At 44.3% G+C, this 27,764-nt stretch overlaps 1 protein-coding gene across 3 annotated transcripts in view; it reads left to right on the forward strand.

The window, feature by feature from the left end:
• Positions 1 to 27,764, forward strand: part of FOXP1 (forkhead box P1) — a 417,384-nt gene that overhangs the window by 236,336 nt on the left and 153,284 nt on the right. The gene's annotated exons all lie outside the window — the stretch shown is intronic.

Below are 27,764 nucleotides of genomic sequence, written 5' to 3' on the forward strand. Positions count from 1 at the left end.
AATATATATATATCACTACTGCAGGACAGGTATATATTGTATAATGACGGACCTGCTGGACACTGTCAGCACTGCAGACTCCTAAACTACTAGTATGAAGAAGATAGAAAAAAAAAAAAAAACCACCACAGGTAGGTATACAATTATGGACGAGCGACTGCCGACACAGAGGTAGCTACAGCCGTGGACTACTGTACTGCGTCTGCTAGTATAGACTGGATGATAATGATATAAAAAATATATATATATATCACTACTGCAGGACAGGTATATATTGTATAATGACGGACCTGCTGGACACTGTCAGCACTGCAGACTCCTAAACTACTAGTATGAAGAAGATAGAAAAAAAAAACACCACAGGTAGGTATACAATTATGGACGAGCGACTGCCGACACAGAGGTAGCTACAGCCGTGGACTACCGTACTGCGTCTGCTAGTATAGACTGGATGATAATGATATAAAAAATATATATATATCACTACTGCAGGACAGGTATATATTGTATAATGACGGACCTGCTGGACACTGTCAGCACTGCAGACTCCTAAACTACTAGTATGAAGAAGATAGAAAAAAAAACCCACCACAGGTAGGTATACAATTATGGACGAGCGACTGCCGACACAGAGGTAGCTACAGCTGTGGACTACCGTACTGCGTCTGCTAGTATAGACTGGATGATAATTATATAAAATATATATATATATCACTACTGCAGGACAGGTATATATTGTATAATGACTGACCTGCTGGACACTGTCAGCACTGCAGACTCCTAAACTACTAGTATGAAGAAGATAGAAAAAAAAAACCCACCACAGGTAGGTATACAATTATGGACGAGCGACTGCCGACACAGAGGTAGCTACAGCCGTGGACTACCGTACTGCGTCTGCTAGTATAGACTGGATGTTAATGATATAAAAAATATATATATATCACTACTGCAGGACAGGTATATATTATATAATGACGGACCTGCTGGACACTGTCAGCACTGCAGACTCCTAAACTACTAGTATGAAGAAGATAGAAATATAATGAATGACGGACCTGCTGGACACTGTCAGCAGAATGCGTTTATAGAATAAATTAAAAAAACACCACACGAGTGTTTAACTTTTTCAGGCAGACAATATACTGGTGGTCACTGCTGGTCAGTCACACTGGCACTCTGGCAGCAAAAGTGTGCACTGTTAAATATGTACTCCTGCTATAACTGCTCCCCAGTCTCCCCCACAATTAAGCTGTGTGAGCAGTGAGCACTACTCAGCACAGTCAGATATACATAGATGATATTATCATGCAGCACACTGAGGCTGAGCACAGATATGGTATGTGACTGTGTATCGTTTTTTTTCAGGCAGAGAACGGATTATATTAAATAATAAATAAAACTGGTGGTCACTAGTATAACTATCAGCAAAACTCTGCACTCTCTGAGTACTCCTAATGCTCCAGTAAATCAAGTGTCTCACTCTCTATCTAAACGGAGAGGACGCCAGCCACGTCCTCTCCCTATCAATCTCAATGCACGTGTGAAAATGGCGGCAACGCGCGGCTCCTTATATAGAATCCGAGTCTCGCGATAGAATCCGAGCCTCGCGAGAATCCGACAGCGGGATGATGACGTTCGGGCGCGCTCGGGTTAACCGAGCAAGGCGGGAAGATCCGAGTCTGCCTCGGACCCGTGTAAAAAGGCTGAAGTTCGGGGGGGTTCGGATTCCGAGGAACCGAACCCGCTCATCACTAGTGTTAGTGAGGGCAGGGCAGCATATGACAGGTGCAGTGACATGATGTGAGGAGGGGAGGTAATGGAGGTTGCAGGAAGCCACAGACTGAGAGTTATATAGGGAAAGGAGCAGGATACCCAGCAGCACAGAGTATATCAGAAGATGATTGATGCATCAAATTGTTCCTCCATCAGTGCCTGTAAACTGTCATCACAGTCCTCAATTTCATATTACACCCACGCTGTAGATCTAGGGGTATTCAGGTATAAAATGGGGCTTCATTCCTAATGTCCTGGTTACCTCTTAGACAACGTTGGGAGTTAAGGTAATGTGAGCACCTGTACAGAAATGTCATGTTAAATATACAGAAAATCACTTATTGTTAATATTGATTATGCTGCTTCCTAAGTAAAACAGGGACCCCGTGTATGGGGAACGCTTTACCTAATATGTGTTGTTTGAAGAGAGTTTGTTTAAACTAATTCCCTTGATAACTTGGCCATGGGGCACAGTATTCCGTTACAGTCAATGAGTATGTTGTCATCCTCTATCCTATAAATATGGAGCTTTGCCGGGATCTGCTGCTGGACGGCTGTTTGTTTTCTTTGAACATTTTTCGTAAAAGAACTGATGTGAATGAGCAAATATTCTCTGTAAAGCGCTGCGGAATAGGTGTGCGCTATATAAATAACTGGTAATAAAGAAATAATAAAAGAAGTGAAAACAGTCCCGTCTTATTAACTGAATGAATATCTCCCTTCTTTCATAACAGCGTAAAATATGAGACCAGTGGTTATAATTTGATTTGAGCTGCTAATTCTGTACCTTCAAAACTCTAATAACTGCAGCACTGAATAGACATTTCAAAGTGTATTTTCCATGAAGAAAAATACTCAATCCTCCACATTAACATTGATATGATTCATATTTTAACAAGTTAAGTCCTGGATCAGCGCAATGTCTCTGGAGAAGATGACGCACGACAACCCCTTGACGCCCTAGCCGTTCCCTTTGTAACGTTGCAAAAATGTACATTAAGAAAGAATTCAGTCTGATTTTGATCCCCAATACTCTCTCCGTAGGGACACGGTGCTTCTTATGCATAGAAACTAATGAGAAGTTTTTTTGTTTTCTTATTTCTATTTTAAATGTTAAATTGATTTAGTAGTTCTATACATAATATTCAGCTGCGGCTGAAGTCAGGGCATGCTAGGGTCAAGTGATGTAGTGCTTTGCCTGCTTCCATATGAGGAGCACTGTGTGTGATAAAAGCAGACTCGTCTAATTTGGTAAGTCTGCAGGAATTTCTAATGAAGAGCAGAGGTCGATTTTCTGTCAGTTTGAGAAGGAAGAGCGTTTTTTGAACTACTGTCCCCCCCCCCCCCCCCCATCACCACCACCACTACTAATACCTCCCCTTCCCAACACCCCCCAAACTCAGTCCTGTTGGAGAAAGAGCGCTATATAAATAAAATTATTATTATTATTACTTTAAACTGACACTGCGCAGAAAATGCTTCAGCCTGCAACTCATTAGAGCTCAGCCTTGGAGTTGCTCCAGTACTTGAAACAATCCCTGAGGCCTACAATAACAGCAGTTGGTCCAAACACAATTGGAATACGAGCGACAATGAAGGCGGGATGTCCTACACACCCAGTTCTGTGCCCAGGCAGAAGTACCAGTAGAGATGAAAAGTGGGTAGTTGACGCGTATGGGAGAGTCGCTTAAAGACTTCAAAGACGACAGAGAAGTGGTTTTCATGGGATTTTCATCAATAGCCGCTGATACATTGAACTTGTCCGACATACAACGCCTCAGTCCCTGCCCTTCTGGAGCTTACATTAAATTCTCTATCATACTACAGTATTAACCTATCAGTGTGTCTTTGGGCCGCCAGAGGATTCTGAGGCGCCTGGAAGCACCGTGAGGCCACAATTGCCTCGCCGTGATTGCCATGCCTCCATTCCCATTTCCTGTAGATTTGCTTGATAATGGCGCCAGAATAACAGCACCATCCGCGATCTTGCAGCTTGTGGCCAAAGTTGTGGGAAGTTATAAATTATTTTTGTCTCGTTTGCGGTGAACTCATTTTACTTAGTTGTTTGCTGAGCTAAAGAAGGAGAATATCTGTACGCTACATGTCTCTTATTCGCCGTTGGTTGCTGAATTTAGTCCCCGAAATAAGAAATTACCCTGTCCGGCTATGCCCCATTTATCAGAGAAGTTTTGCAGTTATAGTATAATGAGCCCAATGATAAGACTTACTGAATTCTAATCTTGTAGTTAATCATTTTCCTTTATGCCTGAGGGGGAGATTTATCAAGGCTGGGGTGGGGGAGAGATTTATCAAATCTTGGTGAGAGATACTGTAAACTGGGAAAGTTTATCATAAGAACCAATCAGATTCTGTCTTTCCTAGCACATCCTTCTTTCGAGATTTGATATAGCTACCCCTTGGAGAGAGATAAAGTGGAGAAGTTGCCCAAACCAACTAGTCAGCTTTTGTTATTTAGTCTTTGAAATAACAGACAAAAGTTTACTGGCTGCTTTGGCAACTTCTCCAATCTCTCGCCGTGCTTTATTACATCTGCCCACCAGTCTTTAGGGTAACGGCAGCTTTGACCGATTGATTTAAAACCGCAATAGTGATAAATGGAAATCCAGCCTGATTTAGCTTTAGTGCTGTTGCCATTTTAAGTCCAGCTGTCAAATCCGCTCTGAAACCTCGCTGTGTAGTAGACACACCCCTTTGACTCGTTCTCGGAAAGTGCACCACCAATTCATTTTACAGCAGTTTATGTAATAACAAGATACGTTTTTTTACAAAACAGTGCTATTTGCTGGCTAATCACTGACCTGAATGATTATTTTAGTTAAAAAATGTGAGTGACAACCGTTTATTTTTAAAACTGTAATGCAAACTAGTGTCTTATGGGACAGTCACCGAGAGGAGCACTGCTAAACACAGAAGAGAAGGAGTGATTACGCAGGGAAAGACATAAGCAGTCTCCAAGTGTACATGAAAACATGCGCGTCCTCAGTAGGCGATGCCATCATGTATGATATTTTATAAGCCCCCGGGAAGCGGTGGCGTTTTTGCCACCTATTGGTAGATAAATCGGGGGGGACCAAGAACTTAATTTGAAAAACATGTACGTAGGTGTCAATTTCAACATCAGAAGGTAGATGGAAAATTCTCCCAGCCCGCTTATAGAATAAATAAATCCCTGTGGTGTGCGGAAGATATTCTAGCCTGAAATGTTTTGTACAATTAGGGCCGAGTCTGGGTGATGTCATAGCTAGTAACTGTTTTTCTATCAGCCTGTCGTTGTTACATTAGTGATATCATGGCTCAAAAATTATAAACATATCATGATCTAGTGTGCCTGAGTAACAGAAGATCAGGAACCTTTTATTAAGTTTGTTTTCCTTGTCATGTTTTAAAAAATGATGTGTTCGTCGTGTATTGGAAACAGATTGGGATAATCCAGTTGCTGGTGAAGTCAACTCCAGCCAGTCAGGATTTGTTGGGGGCGGAATTGCCTTGAGCCGGGTATTTGTCTTGTCCCCTGGTTCCCCCCAGGCATTGCACTGTCTCAGGCCCTGCCAGGCAGCCGTGATCAAACCTGTGTTTTCTTTTTAGCAGCAGATTTGAGTCCAATTATTAAATTACTGTTGTATGGTATCAGTGCGGTTTAATGTTGTGGGTTTGCTTTTTCTGTTTGTACTGTAGTATAGAGGGGGGAAAAAAACATTCTTCATGTGTCATGTAGATAGAAAGAAGTGTCAATAATTGATTTATACACCTTGATGTTGATCCAGAGCATTTTAATCTATTACATACTCCGTATCTGGACAGCTTATGGCTAGGACAACATGGGCGATATTGACCTGTGATCGGATGGAGACATATCTGTGCCCAAATCACTTAGAATTGGTCTCTTAATATTGTAACACAAAGGGGGGGATTTCAAATCTTGACGCTCCCCTTATCTCCCCTCTAAAGTGACTGGAGATAGAGGGGCGATATTCAAATGGCCCCTTTATCGCCCCTATCTCGCCCAGTACAGTCTGGTTTAGGCGAGCAAATCACCTAAACCCGACTAAACTGATGAGCGCGATCGTGAAAAGACCCGTTTTAGCGCCCAAACGGGTCTCTTTATGCGCATTTCAGCTCGCTACCTCCTGGGGTAGTGAGCTGAAATTCACTAGATGCGCCCGTCCGCAGCAACATTAGAGTAGCTTGGGGCGGGCATGATCGCAAGAGGGAGCAGGGGGAGAACATTTGAATCGGCCCAAAGTCCTTTATAGGCACAGCTACAGGTGTTACTCTGTGCTGCGGCTTACCAAATGAACTGTACCGCGTTATAAAGCTCAGTTTCTCTTTACTAGTTTAAGATGACTGCGGAGCGTGAGTGTTGGCGTTGGAGCAATCAGAAAAGCTAAACAGAAGATTTCCCTCGGGAAGGCACCTTAACTGTCCAGGTTTTACGTTTATCCATTCTTGGCCACAGGTGTCTTAATTAGCATCTCAAGCAATTTGATTTAACCATATGTGCTGAGCCATGGATATATCTAAAAGCTGGATCATTGGTGTGCCTTGAGGACCGTGTTTGAGAACCTCTGCACTAGAGTAAGGGACGAAACACCAAAATATAAAAACAACACATTTAAGGGTGTGTATTCCTAATAAATGGCAAAAGATATCTGAGAACAATTTACGGACAAGAAAAGAAAGTTTGAGAAATATGTTTAGTTGATTACAGGTGACTTTTACACTTGAAAGAATAAAAAAAAAAAACAACCACCAAGACTTGAAAGCAAAACAAAATATAATTGAGCTATTATTTCCTGCAGACACTGGCTTTATTTCAGACACCCGAATCAAATTGTGTTTTGCTCATATTACGCATGTTAAATGCCGTCTTGCAACAGATGTTTAAACAGAGACTAATTGGGAAATCTACATCTTGGGCTTAGACAGTCTTGCTATAAAAATGATAATTATAAAGGCGAGTACGTAGAAGCTTTGCCGTGCCAGTAGTGTCTGAGAATAGCTGCAGTGTATGGGTAGGTTGAAGTGTATAGGAGTACTACTGGCAGGTAATGCCCTTGAGGCTGTTAGCAGCCGGTTACTGCCACTTGGTCGTATAGCACTTAAACTAAGCATTCTACTCAGGCGTTCGATTTCCTTCTGCACCCTGCTATGTTATGCTCGGGAATAACATTAGCAGGGGCCTCTCAAGCCATTTGCGTTGCAGACGAGTAGTTACATTTAAATTGAGCTCAGAATTTAGAGAGTAATCATAGAAAGTCACTGGTGCACCACGAGCTCAACTTACTCAGATCACAAGCTGGGCTGGGTTAGTGCATATGTAATAACAATAATACTATACAGGAGATGGTTCGTCAGAGATTGGACACTAATTATGGCACCTGTGCTGCTGTGATGACGCCTCAATGCATGTATTGTAACCGCGGCCTGAGGACCTGGTCTGATGAGAGCCATTGGCATAATTACTATGGCTCGCTACTTTTTGATACCATGAAATATATATAAAAAAGGAACCTGCAAGTTCTAAGGGTCTGGACAGGAGTCACTAGGTTTATACCAAAGCTTTTGATCTTATGAAACTGGCAGCTGCCATTGCCCAGGCTCCAATTTACTGCCACCTTGTTCCATTGGTGGGCAGGTTAGGTTGGGGTGTAGTGTCCTATGTCTGTATAGGGTGTAATAGATGTGTTATGATCATGTCCAGTGGTCAGGTCATGTTGGGGTGTAGTGTCCAATGTCTGCATAGGGTGTAATAGACGTATTATGGTCATGTCCAGTGGTCAGGTCATGTCGGGGTGTAGTGTCCTATGTCTGTATAGAGTGTAATAGATGTATTATGGTCATGTCCAGTGGTCAGGTCATGTTGGGGTGTAGTGTCCTATGTCTGCATAGGGTGTAATAGACGTATTATGGTCATGTCCAGTGGTCAGGTCATGTTGGGGTGTAGTGTCCTATGTCTGCATAGGGTGTAATAGACGTATTATGGTCATGTCCAGTGGTCAGGTCATGTTGGGGTGTAGTGTCCTATGTCTGTATAGGGTGTAATAGATGTGTTATGATCATGTCCAGTGGTCAGGTCATGTCGGGGTGTAGTGTCCTATGTCTGTATAGAGTGTAATAGATGTATTATGGTCATGTCCAGTGGTCAGGTCATGTTGGGGTGTAGTGTCCTATGTCTGCATAGGGTGTAATAGACGTATTATGGTCATGTCCAGCGGTCAGGTCATGTCGGGGTGTAGTGTCCTATGTCTGCATAGGGTGTAATAGACGTATTATGGTCATGTCCAGTGGTCAGGTCATGTTGGTGGTGTAGTGTCCTATGTCTGTATAGAGTGTAATAGATGTATTATGGGCATGTCCAGTGGTCAGGTCATGTTGGGGTGTAGTGTTCTATGTCTGTATAGGGTGTAATAGATGTATTATGGGCATGTCCAGTGGTCAGGTCATGTTGGAGGTGTAGTGTCCTATGTTTGTATAGGGTGTAATAGATGTATTATGGGCATGTCCTGTGGTCAGGTCATGTTGGGGTGTAGTGTTCTATGTCTGTATAGGGTGTAATAGACGTATTATGGTCATGTCCAGTGGTCAGGTCATGTTGGGGTGTAGTGTCCTATGTCTGTATAGAGTGTAATAGATGTATTATGGTCATGTCCAGTGGTCAGGTCATGTTGGGGTGTAGTGTCCTATGTCTGTATAGAGTGTAATAGATGTATTATGGTCATGTCCAGTGGTCAGGTCATGTTGGAGGTGTAGTGTCCTATGTCTGTATAGAGTGTAATAGATGTATTATGGTCATGTCCAGTGGTCAGGTCATGTTGGGGTGTAGTGTCCTATGTCTGTATAGAGTGTAATAGATGTATTATGGTCATGTCCAGAGGTCAGGTCATGTTGGGGGTGTAGTGTCCTATGTCTGTATAGGGTGTAATAGATGTATTATGGTCATGTCCAGTGGTCAGGTCATGTTGGGGTGTAGTGTCCCATGTCTGTATAGGGTGTAATAGATGTATTATGGTCATGTCCAGTGGTCAGGTCATGTTGGGGGTGTAGTGTCCTATGTCTGTATAGAGTGTAATAGTTGTATTATGGTCATGTCCAGTGGTCAGGTCATGTTGGGGTGTAGTGTCCTATGTCTGTATAGGGTGTAATAGATGTATTATGGTCATGTCCAGTGGTCAGGTCATGTTGGGGTGTAGTGTCCTATGTCTGTATAGAGTGTAATATATGTATTATGATCATGTCCAGTGGTCAGGTCATGGTGGTGGTGTAGTGTCCTATGTCTGTGTATAGGGTATAATAGATATATTATGGTCATGTGCAGTGGTCAGGTCATGTTGGAGGTGTAGTGTCCTATGTCTGTATAGAGTGTAATAGATGTATTATGGTCATGTCCAGTGGTCAGATCATGTTGGGATGTAGTGTCCTATGTCTGTATAGAGTGTAATAGATGTATTATGGTCATGTCCAGTGGTCAGGTCATGTTGGGGTGTAGTGTCCTATGTCTGTATAGAGTGTAATATATGTATTATGATCATGTCCAGTGGTCAGGTCACGTTGGGGTATAGTGTCCTATGTCTGTATAGGATGTAATAGATGTATTATGGTCATGTCCAGTGGTCAGGTCATGTTGGGGTGTAGTGTCCCATGTCTGTATAGAGTGTAATAGATGTGTTATGATCATGTCCAGTGGTCAGGTCATGTTGGGGTGTAGTGTCCTATGTCTGTATAGAGTGTAATATATGTATTATGATCATGTCCAGTGGTCAGGTCATGGTGGTTATGTAGTGTCCTATGTCTGTGTATAGGGTATAATAGATGTATTATGGTCATGTGCAGTGGTCAGGTCATGTTGGAGGTGTAGTGTCCTATGTCTGTATAGAGTGTAATAGATGTATTATGGTCATGTCCAGTGGTCAGGTCATGTTGGGGTGTAGTGTCCTATGTCTGTATAGAGTGTAATAGATGTATTATGGTCATGTCCAGTGGTCAGGTCATGTTGGGGTGTAGTGTCCTATGTCTGTATAGAGTGTAATAGATGTATTATGGTCATGTCCAGTGGTCAGGTCATGGTGGTGATGTAGTGTCCTATGTCTGTGTATAGGGTATAATAGATGTATTATGGTCATGTGCAGTGGTCAGGTCATGTTGGAGGTGTAGTGTCCTATGTCTGTATAGAGTGTAATAGATGTATTATGGTCATGTCCAGTGGTCAGGTCATATTGGGGTGTAGTGTCCTATGTCTGTATAGAGTGTAATATATGTATTATGATCATGTCCAGTGGTCAGGTCATGTTGGGGTGTAGTGTCCTATGTCTGTATAGGATGTGATAGATGTATTATGGTCATGTCCAGTGGTCAGGTCATGTTGGGGTGTAGTGTCCTATGTCTGTATAGAGTGTAATAGATGTATTATGGTCATGGCCAGTGGTCAGGTCATGTTGGAGGTGTAGTGTTCTATGTCTGTATAGAGTGTAATAGATGTGTTATGATCATGTCCAGTGGTCAGGTCATGTTGGGGTGTAGTGTCCTATGTCTGTATAGAGTGTAATAGATGTATTATGGTTATGTCCAGTGGTCAGGTCATGTTGGGGTGTAGTGTTTTATGTCTGTATAGGGTGTAATAATAAGAATTGACTCACCGGTAATTCTATTTCTCGTAGTCCGTAGTGGATGCTGGGAACTCCGTAAGGACCATGGGGATAGCGGGCTCCGAAGGAGACTGGGCACTCTAAGAAATAATTAGGACTACCTGGTGTGCACTGGCTCCTCCCTCTATGCCCCTCCTCCAGACCTCAGTTAGGGAAACTGTGCCCGGAAGAGCTGACACAATAAGGAAGGGATTTGGAATCCCGGGTAAGACTCATACCAGCCACACCAATCACACCGTACAACTCGTGATACTATATCCAGTTAACAGTATGAACAACAACTGAGCCTCACGAACAGATGGCTCAGAACAATAACCCTTTAGTTAGGCAATAACTATATACAAGTATTGCAGACAATCCGCACTTGGGATGGGCGCCCAGCATCCACTACGGACTACGAGAAATAGAATTACCGGTGAGTAAATTCTTATTTTCTCTGACGTCCTAGTGGATGCTGGGAACTCCGTAAGGACCATGGGGATTATACCAAAGCTCCCAAACGGGCGGGAGAGTGCGGATGACTCTGCAGCACCGAATGAGCAAACTCAAGGTCCTCCTCAGCCAGGGTATCAAACTTGTAGAATTTTGCAAATGTGTTTGAACCCGACCAAGTAGCAGCTCGGCAAAGTTGTAAAGCCGAGACCCCTCGGGCAGCCGCCCAAGAAGAGCCCACTTTCCTCGTGGAATGGGCTTTTACAGATTTAGGATGCGGCAGTCCAGCCGCAGAATGTGCAAGTTGAATCGTGCTACAGATCCAGCGAGCAATAGTCTGCTTAGAAGCAGGAGCACCCAGCTTGTTGGGTGCATAGAGGATAAATAGCAAGTTTTCCTGACTCCAGCCGTCCTGGAAACATATATTTTCAGGGCCCTGACTACGTCCAGTAACTTGGAATCCTCCAAGTCCCGAGTAGCCGCAGGCACCACAATAGGTTGGTTCACATGAAAAGCTGAAACCACCTTAGGAAGGAATTGGGAACGAGTCCTCAATTCCGCCCTATCCATATGAAAAATCAGATAAGGGCTTTTACATGACAAAGCCGCCAATTCTGATACACGCCTGGCCGACGCCAAGGCCAACAGCATGACCACTTTCCACGTGTAGTATTTTAGCTCCACGGTTTTAAGTGGCTCAAACCAATGCGACTTTAGGAAATCCAACACCACGTTGAGATCCCACGGTGCCACTGGAGGCACAAAAGGGGGCTGAATATGCAGCACTCCTTTAACAAAAGTCTGAACTTCAGGCAGTGAAGCCAGTTCTTTTTGGAAGAAAATCGACAGAGCCGAGATCTGGACCTTAATGGAACCCAATTTTAGGCCCATAGTCACTCCTGACTGTAGGAAGTGCAGAAATCGACCGAGCTGAAATTCCTCCGTTGGGGCCTTCCTGGCCTCACACCAAGCAACATATTTTCGGCATATGCGGTGATAATGTCTTACGGTCACATCTTTCCTAGCTTTAATCAGCGTAGGAATGACTTCCTCCGGAATGCCCTTTTCTTTTAGGATCCGGTGTTCAACCGCCATGCCGTCAAACGCAGCCGCGGTAAGTCTTGGAACAGACAGGGCCCCTGCTGCAGCAGGTCCTGTCTGAGCGGCAGAGGCCTCTGCTTCCCAGTTGTCCACTCCCGGAATGAACACTGCTGACAGTGCTAACACATGATTTTCCGCCCTTCGGAGAATCCTTGTGGCTTCTGCCATCGCCATCCTGCTTCTCGTGCCGCCCTGACGGTTTACATGGGCGACCGCCGTGATGTTGTCTGACTGGATCAGCACTGGCTGGCGTTGAAGCAGGGGTCTTGCCAGACTTAGGGCATTGTAAATGGCCCTTAGTTCCAGAATATCTATGTGTAGGGAAGTCTCCTGACTCGTCCATAGTCCTTGGAAGTTTCTTCCCTGTGTGACTGCCCCCCAACCTCGAAGGCTGGCATCCGTGGTCACCAGGACCCAGTCCTGTATGCCGAATCTGCGGCTCTCTAGAAGATGAGCACTCTGCAGCCACCACAACAGCGACACCCTGGTCCTTGGAGACAGGGTTATCAGCCGATGCATCTGAAGATGCGATCCGGACCACTTGTCCAACAGATCCCACTGAAAGATCCTTGCATGGAACCTTCCGAATGGAATTGCTTCGTAAGAAGCTACCATCTTTCCCAGGACACGCGTGCAGTGGTGCACCGACACCTGTTTTGGTTTTAGAAGGTCTCTGACTAGAGATGACAACTCCTTGGTCTTCTCCTCCGGGAGAAACACCTTTTTCTGTTCTGTGTCCAGAACCATCCCCAGGAACAGTAGACGCGTTGTAGGAACCAGCTGCGACTTTGGAATATTCAGGATCCAGCCGTGCTGTTGTAGCACTTCCCGAGCTAGTGCTACTCCGATCAACAACTGTTTCCTGGACCTCGCCTTTATAAGGAGATCGTCCAAGTACGGGATAATTATAACTCCCTTTTTTCGAAGGAGTATCATCATTTCGGCCACTACCTTGGTAAATACCCTCGGTGCCGTGGACAGACCAAACGGCAACGTCTGGAATTGGTAATGACAGTCCTGTACCACAAATCTGAGGTACTCCTGGTGAGGAGGGTAAATGGTGACATGCAGGCAAGCATCCTTGATGTCCAGTGATACCATGTAATCCCCTTCGTCCAGGCTTGCAATAACCGCCCTGAGCGATTCCATTTTGAACTTGAACCTTCTTATATAAGTGTTCAAGGATTTCAAATTTAAAATGGGTCTCACCGAACCGTCCGGTTTCGGTACCACAAACATTGTGGAATAGTAACCCCGTCCCTGTTGAAGGAGGGGTACTTTGGTTATCACCTGCTGGGAGTACAGCTTGTGAATCGCCTCCAGCACCGCCTCCCTGTCTGGGGGAGTAGTTGGCAAGGCTGATTTGAGGAAACGGCGAGGGGGAGACGTCTCGAATTCCAGCTTGTACCCCTGAGTTACCACTTGTAGAATCCAGGGATCCACCCGTAAGCGAACCCACTGGTCGCTGAAGTTCCGGAGACGGGCCCCCACCGCACCTGGCTCCACCTGTGGAGCCCCAGCGTCATGCGGTGGACTTAGAGGAAGCGGGAGAGGACTTTTGTTCCTGGGAACTTGCTGTTTGGTGCAGCTTTTTCCCCCTACCTCTGCCTCTGGGCAGAAAGGACGCGCCTTTAACCCGCTTGCCTTTCTGGGGCCGAAAGGACTGTACCTGATAATACGGTGCTTTCTTTGGCTGTGAGGGAACATGGGGTAAAAATGTCGACTTCCCAGCCGTCGCTGTGGAAACGAGGTCCGAGAGACCATCCCCAAACAATTCCTCCCCCTTGTAAGGCAAAACCTCCATGTGCCTTTTAGAATCCGCATCACCTGTCCACTGCCGAGTCCATAATACTCTCCTGGCAGAAATGGACATTGCATTTATTCTAGATGCCAGTTGGCAAATATCCCTCTGTGCATCTCTCATGTATAAGACTACGTCTTTAATATGCTCTACAGTTAGCAATATAGTGTCCCTGTCAAGGGTATCAATGTTATCAGACAGGGAATCTGACCACGCAGCTGCAGCACTGCACATCCATGCTGAAGCAATAGCCGTTCTCAGTATAATTCCTGAGTGTGTATATACAGACTTCAGGATAGCCTCCTGCTTTCTATCCGCAGGCTCCTTTAGGGCGGCCGTATCCGGAGACGGTAGTGCCACCTTCTTTGACAAGCGTGTGAGCGCTTTATCCACCCTAGGGGATGTCTCCCAACGTATCCTATTCTCTGGCGGGAAAGGGTACGCCCTTAGTAACTGACAATGCTAAATTCCTTTGTCGTATAAACAACCCTTTATGAAGCTAAGAACACTGTACGCTGTTTACTTAAGAAGTACCGTAATGGTACGCTAGTTGCGTAACGATCGCTCAGCCGTAGGCGAGACGCTCAGGCGTCACGTTCGCTCACGGCCCAGGGATCACAGGACACGTTATTGGTTATGTCTAGGGGAAAGATTCGCTGTAACGTAGCGTACGCTAGAGACCACGAGGAGGTCACCAGCGATGCAGACGCTCACAACACTATACCTTTATGTTAAACCTTATACCGATGAAACACACAGAATACCTTAATGTGAGTACAGGGTGTAAATGCAACCTTGTGTAACCTGACTAACTACAAAGCTGATTGAGCGTCACCGACGCTCAAGTGAACACTTAACACTATAGTAAATACACTGATACTGGTTTAGGTTTCCAAAGCCTATTAACTGTATTATATCTAATATACTTGTAAAAGGGGATAACAGTACATATGATACGCTACAATATAACAGAGACCTCCTAACCACAGAACTAAACAATAAATACAATAAGACAATACTACGCTGACCTAAATGAAATACAATACCATACTATAATACTATAAGGTATTTAAGAGAAAAGAGGAGAGAGAGAGATAGAGAGAGAGAGAGAGAGAGAGAAATTGGCTCGCAGAAAGACAATGATTATGGAGAGAACTTACGCACAAAGGGTATGATCGCCAGCGCCTCGATATCCAGCTCCCGATTATCAGCAGATAACCGTTGATGAGAGAGTGAGAGCTGGATGTGGTCGGCCTGCCTATTTATGCTCCACACACAATGCAATCTCCTGGTCCTACAATCCCATTGTCCATTGGCCGAAGGAATTCGGCCCTGCATCATAACAAAAGGTCATAGGGTGATTCATACAGGTGGGCTGTGACGATTTCCAACAGCTCAGGTGGGTGGGAAACTGGGTTTCCCGCCGCATACCTGAGTATGTGTAAATCATAGAAATGGACATAAACTTCTTATGTCCATAACTATTCGCACGAGCGATTAATACGCTCCAAACCAACACCGGAATATTGCTAATTAAATACTCTTCCGATGGGTACCAAACACTGCAATATGATTCCTGTTAGACCCTTCGTACGATGCAAAGAGGGATTCCTCAGCTCTGGGACATTGTACTTTAACCAAACTTACAGAAACTATCAAAGGGATCATGATCTATAAACTACATTAATTGTGAACATTTGTAACTAATGAGTCGCACGCTACGATCACATAAACTCTACCGTAAATGCGCATACTGCGCGTGCGAGTGCACGCTATTGCGGGTATGCGCTTCCACGGGAGAGCGTACGCATGCGCAGCACGGACCAGTGTGCGGTGCAAATATGGCAACGTGCATTGAGACATTTTTCTGACTTTGACATAACTTTTTGGAAATTACCAGTTTCTTATCGGGGGAAACCCACGCTTCATCACACACTTCATTTAACTCTTCAGAAGGGGGAAAAACCACAGGTTGCTTTTTCTCCTCAAACATAATACCCTTTTTTGTGGTACCAGGGTTAATGTCAGAAATGTGCAACACATTTTTCATTGCCGTAATCATGTAACGGATGGCCCTATTGGAATGTACACTAGTCTCATCGTCGTCGACACTGGAGTCAGTATCCGTGTCGACATCTGTGTCTGCCATCTGAGATAGCGGGTGTTTTTGAGCCCCTGATGGCTTTTGAGACGCCTGGGCAGGCACGGACTGAGAAGCCGGCTGTCCCACATCTGCTATGTTGTCAAACCTCTTATGTAAGGAGTTGACACTGTCACGTAATGCCTTCCACATATCCATCCACTCAGGTGTCGACCCCGCAGCGGGTGACATCACATTTATCGGCACCTGCTCCGCCTCCACATAAGCCTCCTCATCAAACATGTCGACACCGCCGTACCGACACTCCGCACACACACAGGGAATGCTCTGACTGAGGACAGGACCCCACAAAGTCCTTTGGGGAGACAGAGAGAGAGTATGCCAGCACACACCACAGCGCTATAAATCACAGGGAGCCTGGAAACTGCAGGGGAGAGCCTGGGGAGCATCCTTCCAGCGGAGCTGTGAGAGGAAATGGCGCCAGTGTGCTGAGGGAGATAGCCCCGCCCCCTTCACGGCGGACTTCTCCCGCTTTTTTTATGGATATACGGCAGGGGATTTTACACATATATAGTCTTAATGACTATATTATGTGTATTTTTTGCCAATGTAAGGTAATCTTATTGCAGCCCAGGGCGCCCCCCCCCCCCCCCCAGCGCCCTGCACCCATCAGTGACCGGAGTGTGAGGTGTGCATGGGGAGCAATGGCGCACAGCTGCAGTGCTGTGCGCTACCTTAATGAAGACCGGAGTCTTCAGCCGCCGATTTCCTGGACGTTCTTCTTGCTTCTGGCTCTGCAAGGGGGACGGCGGTGCGGCTCCGGGACCGGACGACCGAGGCTGGGCCTGTGTTCGATCCCTCTGGAGTTATGGTGTCCAGTAGCCTAGAAGCCCAAGCTAGCTGCAAGCAGGTAGGTTTGCTTCTCTCCCCTAAGTCCCTCGTAGCAGTGAGTCTGTTGCCAGCAGATCTCACTGAAAATAAAAAACCTAAATATACTTTCTTTTCTAGAAGCTCAGGAGAGCCCCTAGTGTGCATCCAGCTCGAGCCGGGCACAGATTCTAACTGAGGTCTGGAGGAGGGGCATAGAGGGAGGAGCCAGTGCACACCAGGTAGTCCTAATTCTTTCTTAGAGTGCCCAGTCTCCTTCGGAGCCCGCTATCCCCATGGTCCTTACGGAGTTCCCAGCATCCACTAGGACGTCAGAGAAAGATGTATTATGGTCATGTCCAGTGGTCAGGTCATGTTGGAGGTGTAGTGTCCTATGTCTGTATAGGATGTAATAGATGTGTTATGATCATGTCCAGTGGTCAGGTCAAGTTGGGGTGTAGTGTCCTATGTCTGTATAGGGTGTAATAGATGTATTATGGTCATTTCCAGTGGTCAGGTCATATTGGGGGTGTAGTGTCCTATGTCTGTACAGACTGTAATATATGTATTATGGTCATGTCCAGTGGTCAGGTCATTTTGGGGGTGTAGTGTCCTATGTCTGTATAGGATGTAATAGATGTATTATGGCCATGGCCAGTGGTCAGGTCATGTTGGAGGTGTAGTGTTCTATGTCTGTATAGAGTGTAATAGATGTGTTATGATCATGTCCAGTGGTCAGGTCATGTTGGGGTGTAGTGTCCTATGTCTGTATAGGGTGTAATAGATGTATTATGGTCATGTCCAGTGGCCAGGTCATGTTGGGGGTGTAGTGTCCTATGTCTGTATAGGGTGTAATAGATGTATTATGGCCATGGCCAGTTGTCAGGTCATGTTGGGGTGTAATGTCCTATGTCTGTATAGAGTGTAATAGATGTATTATGATCATGTCCAGTGGTCAGGTCATGTTGGTGGTGTAGTGTCCTATGTCTGTATAGGGTGTAATAGATGTATTATGATCATGTCCAGTGGTCAGGTCATATTGGGGTGTAGTGTCCTATGTCTGTATAGGGTGTAATAGATGTATTATGGTCATGTCCAGTGGTCAGGTCATATTGGGGGTTGTATTGTCCTATGTCTGTATAGAGTGTAATACAGGTTGAGTATCCCATATCCAAATATTCCGAAATACGGAATATTCCAAAATACGGACTATTTTGAGTGAGAGTGAGATAGTGAAATCTTTGTTTTCTGTGGCTCAATGTACACAAACTTTGTTTAATACACAAAGTTATTAAAAATATTGTATTAAATGACCTTCAGGCTGTGTGTATAAGGTGTATATAAAACATAAATGAATTGTGTGAATGTAAACACACTTTGTTTAATGCACAAAGTTATAAAAAATATTGGCTAAAATGACCTTCAGGCTGTGTATATAAGGTGTATATGTAACATAAATGCATTCTGTGCTTAGACTTAGGTCCCATCACCTTGATATCTCATTATGGTATGCAATTATACCAAAATACGGAAAAATCCGATATCCAAAATACCTCTGGTCCCAAGCATTTTGGATAAGGGATACTCAACCTGTATATGTATTATGTTCATGTCCAGTGGTCAGGTCATGTTGGGGGTGTAGTGTCCTATGTCTGTATAGAGTGTAATATATGTATTATGGTCATGTCCAGTGGTCAGGTCATATTGGGGGTGTAGTGTCCTATGTCTGTATAGAGTGTAATACAGGTTGAGTATCCCATATCCAAATATTCCGAAATACGGAATATTCCAAAATACGGACTTTTTTGAGTGAGAGTGAGATAGTGAAATCTTTGTTTTCTGTGGCTCAATGTACACAAACTTTGTTTAATACACAAAGTTATTAAAAATATTGTATTAAATGACCTTCAGGCTGTGTGTATAAGGTGTATATAAAACATAAATGAATTGTGTGAATGTAAACACACTTTGTTTAATGCACAAAGTTATAAAAAATATTGGCTAAAATGACCTTCAGGCTGTGTATATAAGGTGTATATGTAACATAAATGCATTCTGTGCTTAGACTTAGGTCCCATCACCTTGATATCTCATTATGGTATGCAATTATACCAAAATACGGAAAAATCCGATATCCAAAATACCTCTGGTCCCAAGCATTTTGGATAAGGGATACTCAACCTGTATATGTATTATGGTCATGACCAGTGGTCAGGTCATGTTGGGGGTGTCGTGTCCTATGTCTGTATAGAGCGTAATAGATGTATTATGGTCATGTCCAGCGGTCAGGTCATGTTGGGGGTGTAGTGTCCTATGTCTGTATAGAGTGTAATATATGTATTATGGTCATGTCCAGTGGTCAGGTCATGTTGGGGGTGTCGTGTCCTATGTCTGTATAGAGCAGTGTTTCCCAACCGCGGTCCTCAAGGCACACCAACAGTGCAGGTTTTAGTGATATCCAGGCTTGAGCACAGGTGACTTAATTAGTAGCTCAGTTATTTTGATTTAACTATCTGTGCTGAAGCCTGGATATCACTAAAACATGCACTGTTGGTGTGCCCTGAGGACCGCGGTTGGGAATGCCTGGTATAAAGTGTAATAGATGTATTATGATCATGTCCAGTGGTCAGGTCATTTTGGGGGTGTAGTGTCCTATGTCTGTATATGGTGTAATAGATGTATTATGGTCATGTCCAGTGGTCAGGTCATGTTGGGGGTGTAGTGTCCTATGTCTGTATAGAGTGTAATATATGTTTTATGGTCATGTCCAGTGTTCAGGTCATGTTGTAGGTGTCGTGTCCTATGTCTGTAATGAGTGTAATAGATGTATTATGATCATGTCCAGTGGTCAGGTCATGTTGGGGGTGTCGTGTCCTATGTCTGTATAGGGTGTTATAGATGTATTATGGTCATGTCCAGTGGTCAGGTCATGTTGGGAGTGTCGTGTCTTATGTCTGTATAGGGTATAATAGATGAATTATGATCATGTCCAGTGGTCAGGTCATGTTGGGGGTGTCGTGTCCTGTATCTGTATAGGGTGTAATAGATGTATTATGGTCATGTCCAGTGGTCAGGTCATGTTGGAGGTGTCGTGTCCTGTGTCTGTATAGAGTGTAATAGATGAATTATGATCATGTCCATTGGTCAGGTCATGTTGGAGGTATAGTGTCCTTTGTCTGTATAGGGTGTTATAGATGTATTATGGTCATGTCCAGTGGTCAGGTCATGTTGGTCGTGTCGTGTCCTATGTCTGTATAGGGTATAATAGATGAATTATGATCATGTCCAGTTAACAGGTCATGTTGGAGGTATAGTGTCCTATGTTTGTATAGGGTGTAATAGATGTATTATGGTCATGTCCAGTGGTCAGGTCATATTGGAGGTATAGTGTCCTATGTTTGTACAGGGTGTAATAGATGTATTATGATCATGTCCAGTGGTCAGGTCATGTTGGAGGTGTAGTGTCCTATGTCTGTATAGAGTGTAATAGATGTATTATGGTCATGTCCAGTGGTCAGGTCATGTTGGGGTGTAGTGTCCTATGTCTGTATAGGGTGTAATAGATGTATTATGGTCATGTCCAGTGGTCAGGTCATGTTGGTGGTGTAGTGTCCTATGTCTGTATAGGGTGTAATAGATGTATTATGGTCATGTCCAGTGGTCAGGTCATGGTGGGGTGTAGTGTCCTATGTCTGTATAGGGTGTAATAGATGTATTATGTCATGTCCAGTGGTCAGGTCATGTTGGGGTGTAGTGTCCTATGTCTGTATAGGGTGTAATAGATGTATTATGGTCATGTCCAGTGGTCAGGTCATGGTGGGGTGTAGTGTCCTATGTCTGTATAGGGTGTAATAGATGTATTATGGTCATGTCCAGTGGTCAGGTCATGGTGGGGTGTAGTGTCCTATGTCTGTATAGGGTGTAATAGATGTATTATGGTCATGTCCAGTGGTCAGGTCATGGTGGGATGTAGTGTCCTATGTCTGTATAGAGTGAAATAGATGTATTATGGTCATGTCCAGTGGTCAGGTCATGGTGGGGTGTAGTGTCCTATGTCTGTATAGAGTGTAATAGATGTATTATGGTCATGGCCAGTGGTCAGGTCATGTTGGGGTGTAGTGTCCTATGTCTGTATAGGGTGTAATAGATGTATTATGGTCATGTCCAGTGGTCAGGTCATGTTGGGGTGTAGTGTCCTATGTCTGTATAGAGTGTAATAGATGTATTATGGTCATATCCAGTGGTCAGGTCATGGTGGGATGTAGTGTCCTATGTCTGTATAGAGTGTAATAGATGTATTATGGTCTTGTCCAGTGGTCAGGTGATGTTGGAGGTGTAGTGTCCTATGTCTGTATAGAGTGTAATAGATGTATTATGGTCATGGCCAGTGGTCAGGTCATGTTGGGGTGTAGTGTCCTATGTCTGTATAGGGTGTAATAGATGTGTTATGGTCATGTCCAGTGGTCAGGTAATGTTGGGGGTGTAGTGTCCTATGTCTGTATAGAGTGTAATAGATGTATTATGGTCATGTCCAGTGGTCAGGTCATGTTGGGGGTGTAGTGTCCTATGTCTGTATAGGGTGTAATAGATGTATTATGGTCATGTCCAGTGGTCAGGTCATGGTGGGGTGTAGTGTCCTATGTCTGTATAGGGTGTAATAGATGTATTATGGTCATGTCCAGTGGTCAGGTCATGTTGGGGGTGTAGTGTCCTATGTCTGTATAGGGTGTAATAGATGTATTATGGTCATGTCCAGTGGTCAGGTCATGGTGGGGTGTAGTGTCCTATGTCTGTATAGGGTGTAATAGATGTATTATGGTCATGTCCAGTGGTCAGGTCATGGTGGGATGTAGTGTCCTATGTCTGTATAGAGTGAAATAGATGTATTATGGTCATGTCCAGTGGTCAGGTCATGGTGGGGTGTAGTGTCCTATGTCTGTATAGAGTGTAATAGATGTATTATGGTCATGGCCAGTGGTCAGGTCATGTTGGGATGTAGTGTCCTATGTCTGTATAGGGTGTAATAGATGTATTATGGTCATGTCCAGTGGTCAGGTCATGTTGGGGTGTAGTGTCCTATGTCTATATAGAGTGTAATAGATGTATTATGGTCATGTCTGTATAAATAGGAACAACATCAAAAAAACATATGCACACTAAAGGGCTGATTCAGAGATGGACGCAGCCACGTGTTTGTACGCAGCGGCTGCGTCCATCTGGTCTGCGCACGTGCACCGACTGCAGTGCGCATGCGCGACTCTTCTCCTTGTGACCACATCCTGGAAGGTGATTGACAGCAGTGGCTGTCCGGGGAATGGCGTTGGTGGCCAAAATGGGGGCATGTTAAAAGCGTTTTCAGGGTGGCTGCGTGAAGTGACACGCCGCCGCTCTGACAGAAAATATGGCGCTGTTCCATCTGCCAGTACAGCCAGGCTGCACTGGCAGGGGCCAACCTCTAATCCATGCACGGACGCATCTTGGGGCGGCACCACACACCTGCTGGGCGGCCTTCGGCTTGTTAGTATTAGGATGCAGATCTTGCTGCGGGAATCAAGATCTGCGTTCCGTCTCTGAATAGCCCCCTAAGTTCAATGTACACCTGAAAAGTCCACAACATTTCGCTGAGGTTCTGTTGTAGTATATGTATATGTAATGCATTTTCGCAGACCATTATTTCAAATATGTCAGAACTGTCTTGTCACTGTAATTTGTCTTCAATATAGTAAATATTGATTGTCCTTTTTTATTTTATTTAGCGTTTGCACCGCATGTGAAGGAATAAATGGCATTCTGCAGCTGAAAGAAAGAGATTGATTTTTCGGTTACTGACATGCTTGTGATAAAATAAGCCTGCTGACCTGTTTGGTTCGATACTTTTAGATGCGATATACATTAGTTGGTATTATGGTTAACTAAACATTTTTTTGTTCTCCCTAAATTACTGTTGAATCGATGGTATTAGTTTAGTACGTAAGCTGGGCAGTGAGATCGACACAACACAGCCCAGTCTGGTACACAGTGACTTGTTAGCTGAAAATTGAAGACACTGGTACAGTCAGATAGAAAAATTGCTTGAAAGCACTTTACCACCTTGCAGGAGACTTCTATTATTTAGACTCAAGTCCCGTAAATATACCTTCCACAAAATGAAGTGAGCGGAAGATCAGAGAAATTGTCTTTTTCTTGTTTTGCTTCTTCTCTCACCACAAACAAACTCAGATGTCCGTCTGCCGCAGACAGGTCCTGCGCATTATGTGTATATGTGTACATTCATACCAAGCGGATAAAGCATATTCATTCAGCAAAGCCTCTCACACTCTCCGTAGTCCGGAAGCTCAGTGGCTGGACACGTAAACACACACTCTGAGATTTTGCTGCTGTTTCAGCGTTGCAGGTAGTGTTTAGATGTAGAAGTGTTAGCGGTAATTAAGCACATAAGTAAATGCTATGTAGAGCGGCTTTAAGAACACCCTCTGAGCCTTCTGTTAAAGTACAAAGTTTAAGGCTTTACGTACGAGATGAAAATGCATCTGATGATCCTAATACCCCACTAAGCGGTCTATGGGCCTAATTCAGATCTGATCACAGATAACGATCAGGCACACACACGGGAGGGGGGGGGAGGGAATGGGGACGCTCAACACAGGGCTAGTCCGCCCCACATGTCAGGTCCTACTCCGCCGCACAAGTACAAAAGCATCACTGTGCGATGCTTTTGTACTTTAGGAGTAGCTGTGATGGTCGCAGCCGCCACGGCCCGCCCCACCAGCAATCCGGGCACACCTGCGTTGCCCGGATCGCGCCCCCTAAACGGCGGGCAATTCGCTGCCGGCCCGCCGAGCGACCGCCTCTGCCTGTCAATAAGGCAGAGATGATCGCAGGGCTGAGACAGCCGTTGGCTGTCTGGCATGCTCCGGCACACTGCGGCACCGGCGCATGGGCAGTTCAGATCTGATCAGCTGCTGTGTGAAAACGCACCTCAGTGATCGGGTCTGAATTAGGCCGTATGTACTAAGGCTGTTGTACACATTATGCGATACAGCTGATCTCCTATGATCGCATACAATATCATGTAATGTGTACACATGATAATACATGCGATGCGCGCTCCCGTTGCTTACGAGGGTGCAGCGTGTTCCCTCTTCTCCCCCTGACGCCGCTCGTCGCAGCCGACATTGGCAAGTGTGTCTAGTCCGATGTCTAGTCCGGTTGCAGACAATATCGCATCGTGCGCACATTGTTCTGTTGTGTACACAGCCTAAGCCTTGGTGAGAGACAAAGTACCAACCAATCAGCTCCTAACTTACATGTTACAGACTGTGTTTAAAAAATGGCAGTTAGGAGCTGATTGGCCGGTACTTTGTCTCTCTCCATTTTATGTCTGTGTCTAATTGCGCATTCACCTCTCTCTCACACGTAGGGGAAGATGTACTATGCCTTGGAAAGTGATATACACCAACCAATGAGCTCCCAACTGTTGAACAGTTTGTAACTTGGCAGTTAGGAGCGGATTGATTGGTACTTTATCACTCTCGAAGGCTTAGTAAATCTGCCTCATAAACAGTCCATCCTCTCTGCTTGAATAATACTCTGTTATAAGGTTCTGTAACTGGTTAGAACATCAATGGTTCGGGTCGCTCACTATGGGGGTAATTCCAAGTTGATCGCAGCAGGAAATTTTTTAGCAGTTGGGCAAAACCATGTGCACTGCAGGGGATGCAGATGTAACATGTGCAGATAGAGTTAGATTTGGGTGGGTTATTTTGTTTCTGTGCAGGGTAAATACTGGCTGCTTTATTTTTACACTGCAAATTAGATTGCAGATTGAACACACCACACCCAAATCTAACTCTCTCTGCACATGTTATATCTGCCCCCCCCCCCCCCCCCCTGCAGTGCACATGGTTTTGCCCAGTTGCTAACAGAATTCCTGCTGCGATCAACTTGGAATTACCCCCTATATACACAATGACAATGGGAGGCTTGCTGAGATACTGGTTCCAATCCCAGTGTTAGACTTTAGACTCGTATTGGATTCTTGCGTCTTCGTCAGCAAAGTTAGGACAGGGGGATTTTTTTCTGTACAACTCTCTGTAAAACTCTATGTACTATAACGTAATGGAAACAAAATGTTTCCCTAAAAGCACCCAATAAAATGGTCAGTTTATATTGGCCGTACGGTTCTTATCTGTCTTCAAATTCTTAGCTTCTATAGAGAATGTATATCCAAAAAAAGTACCAATGCGTTGCTCGAAACCAAAAGATGATGTTGCAATCTCACTTTAGCAAATATTATTTTTCCTGTTTGCCGTTATTACAGTATTCTATGGAAATGATGATCAAAGCAGAGGTGCAAATGATAAAATCTTGTTTGCTTGATTGCATATAGTGGAGGCATTGTTCTTTGATTGCTGTGATTATTTAATTTTCAGAAGAATTAGCAAACAAACTTTCATGATTAGGAGAGAGCCACTTGTCCATGTAAGTTGTAGAGTATGGAATCCCGTTACGTGACAGAGGATAGAGCCACTTAGCTGGGTTAGTGCACACTTGTCCGTGTGCCTATAACTCCTTCATTCTTATTTCATCATATGCCTGTTTTTTATTCTTCAAAAATATTGCCATTCCGTGATTTATTTATTTTCACTTGCTGTAAAGGGCTGCTCTGCTTTAGGCTACGTGCCCTCGTTTTTTATTTAGTTCCATCTCAGATATGTCCTGGCTTCGACAGTGAACAGAGAAGTGACGGAACTCACCTAGGGATCTTTAAAAATACCCCATGTGCCTCTCGCCCTCTTCCACACCCTCCTTTCCTCTAATTCTATTTTCTATGCCTCACACTTGGTGAAATGTTGACAGTCAGTGGGTCTTTTCCAAACTGAAAGCCCCAGGGCACCCGCTGTCTGATGGGTTCTGGTATGACTGGTCTACCATGTGACATTCATTAGGTCTACCACTAATGGTCGACATAGACATGGTCGTCATGGATTAATAGTTGACACATGAAAATGGTTGACACGGGACAGGTCGACACAGCTTTTTTTACAGTTTTGGTGTAATTTTTTCCGTAACATGACCAGGAACCCCAATTAGTGTACCGCGTCCCCTTGTATGGCTCGCTTCACTTAGCATGCTGCGGGCAAAGTGCCTCCCTGCGCTCGGCACAGGTTACCATTCCCAATCGTAGTCCACGTGATAGTAAAGTATGAAAATGTTAAAAATTATTTAAAAAAAAAGAAAAGTTTGGGAACTGGTACGTTATGACATTGATTATCGCCAAGAGTAACACGTTTTCTAATGATCGCTTTCTTATTGTTTGTTGTAATCGTATGAAGATGATTTGTGTGAACAAGCTTTTTGTGTTTGACCTGATGCAGAGGTAATGGCACCTTATTTTTGAATACTTTTTTCCAATGTTTTTTTTGTTCCGCAAATCTGTATTTTTTCCACATTACTCCTGGTAAGTCCAAGATATATATAATTTTTCAAACATGTTTATTCATTTATATAGTGATGAACTTATCTTAAATATGCCCCGTCTACTTGAAATTGCCTTTTGGCTGCTATGTTTCATAAAGTAAAGATTTTTAGAGTGTTAAAATACTTCCGTGCAAACACTCAGAACGAGACATAACGGCATATAATCTGGTGCGCACCTTTTGCCGTCAGCCCGTGTATGCTAAAACAAACCAGACTAGCTGCCCACCTGCTACACATGACTTTATTTAATCGTGAAGGAAAGCTTTGCCCATGGGATGTAAATTACACTTACAGTATTTAAGGATCACCTAATGCAGGCAACGTGTCCATTTCATTATGCTGATCTTGGTCTTTGGTGCCAAGAAGGGTGTTTTTATTTTCTGTCCCTTCACGGCACGAGCCGGCCTACAACACCAATTCCGTCTTAATTTGGCCATTTTGTACCAGCCGGCGCCCAGCTGGCACCACAAGCTTATCAGGCCAGGGGGGGAGGGAAGTTTTGTCCAAATACAATATTTAGTTTGGGCTTATAATAACAGCATGTTCCTCTAAGGACCACTCTCCATTCAGTCAGTGTCGTTTTCTGGGTCACCTGGCTCCAGATTGTGTGCAAGTCACATAAATGTGAGCCCACTCGCTCTCTTGTATTTTCTTTATGTCCTGGGGAAAAAGAAAAAAAAAAAAAGCCCTGCAGAGCTAGCGAGCTGTATGTACATATATCATGGAAAACCTCTGGGACTATTGAAATGAGAACAGTGGCCCTTTGCAGTTAAGTAGGTGTTTTATTGAACTAATGCCAATGTGCTTTCCAAGGATAGTCCGTAAAAACCCTGGATGATTCCCAACTGTAATACAGGTTCTCTCTCTCTCGCTGCCTGGCGTCGCCCTCTCACATCCAGATTGCCTACAATGCGTTCCAGGCTCCTCTGAGAAGAAGACACCTTGGCTCGGTTTATGCAGTGTAAAAGAGAGCAATATAAAAGATTGATGTGCTTTATAGCAGCCGTATTTCACAAAGCATTAGCTTGTTTCTCTTCAAGGTTTTTTTTTTTCCTCCTTCCTTGCCGTTTAATTGATACAGTACAATCATTGCTTATTATCTGCTGTGTGTTTTCAGCATAAGATATAGCCATATTTTGCAGAGTATGCTTTTGTGTTTATGCCTTCTAACGCCGCTTCCAAACTCTATTAGAGGTAATGATTTAGCAGTAAAAAGTATAGTGGAATATAGATAAAATTGAAAGGGAATTTAAGGGTTATTGGTAGTAAAATGTTAGGTATTTAACGGGGATGTTCTTTCGGCTACTCTTCCATGTATCAGTCAGGTGGGAGTGCTTCCTCCGATCTTCCACATTACCTTTATATAGCCACTAATTCCCACTGCATTCTCAGGTTTTGCAGAGGACTAGGGAGAGTCATCCGCATCAGAGGCGAGTGCGCCTGATTGACGCCTGATTGGGCAAGGGCGGTGGTTGTCCAAACCGGTGCTGTCTTTTCTGCAGAATTTTCCCAAAACTAGTCGATCCTCCCTCCCTATTTCATG

This window comes from Pseudophryne corroboree, chromosome 9 (assembly GCF_028390025.1).
Source record: "Pseudophryne corroboree isolate aPseCor3 chromosome 9, aPseCor3.hap2, whole genome shotgun sequence".
Classification (NCBI taxonomy): Eukaryota; Metazoa; Chordata; class Amphibia; order Anura; family Myobatrachidae; genus Pseudophryne; species Pseudophryne corroboree.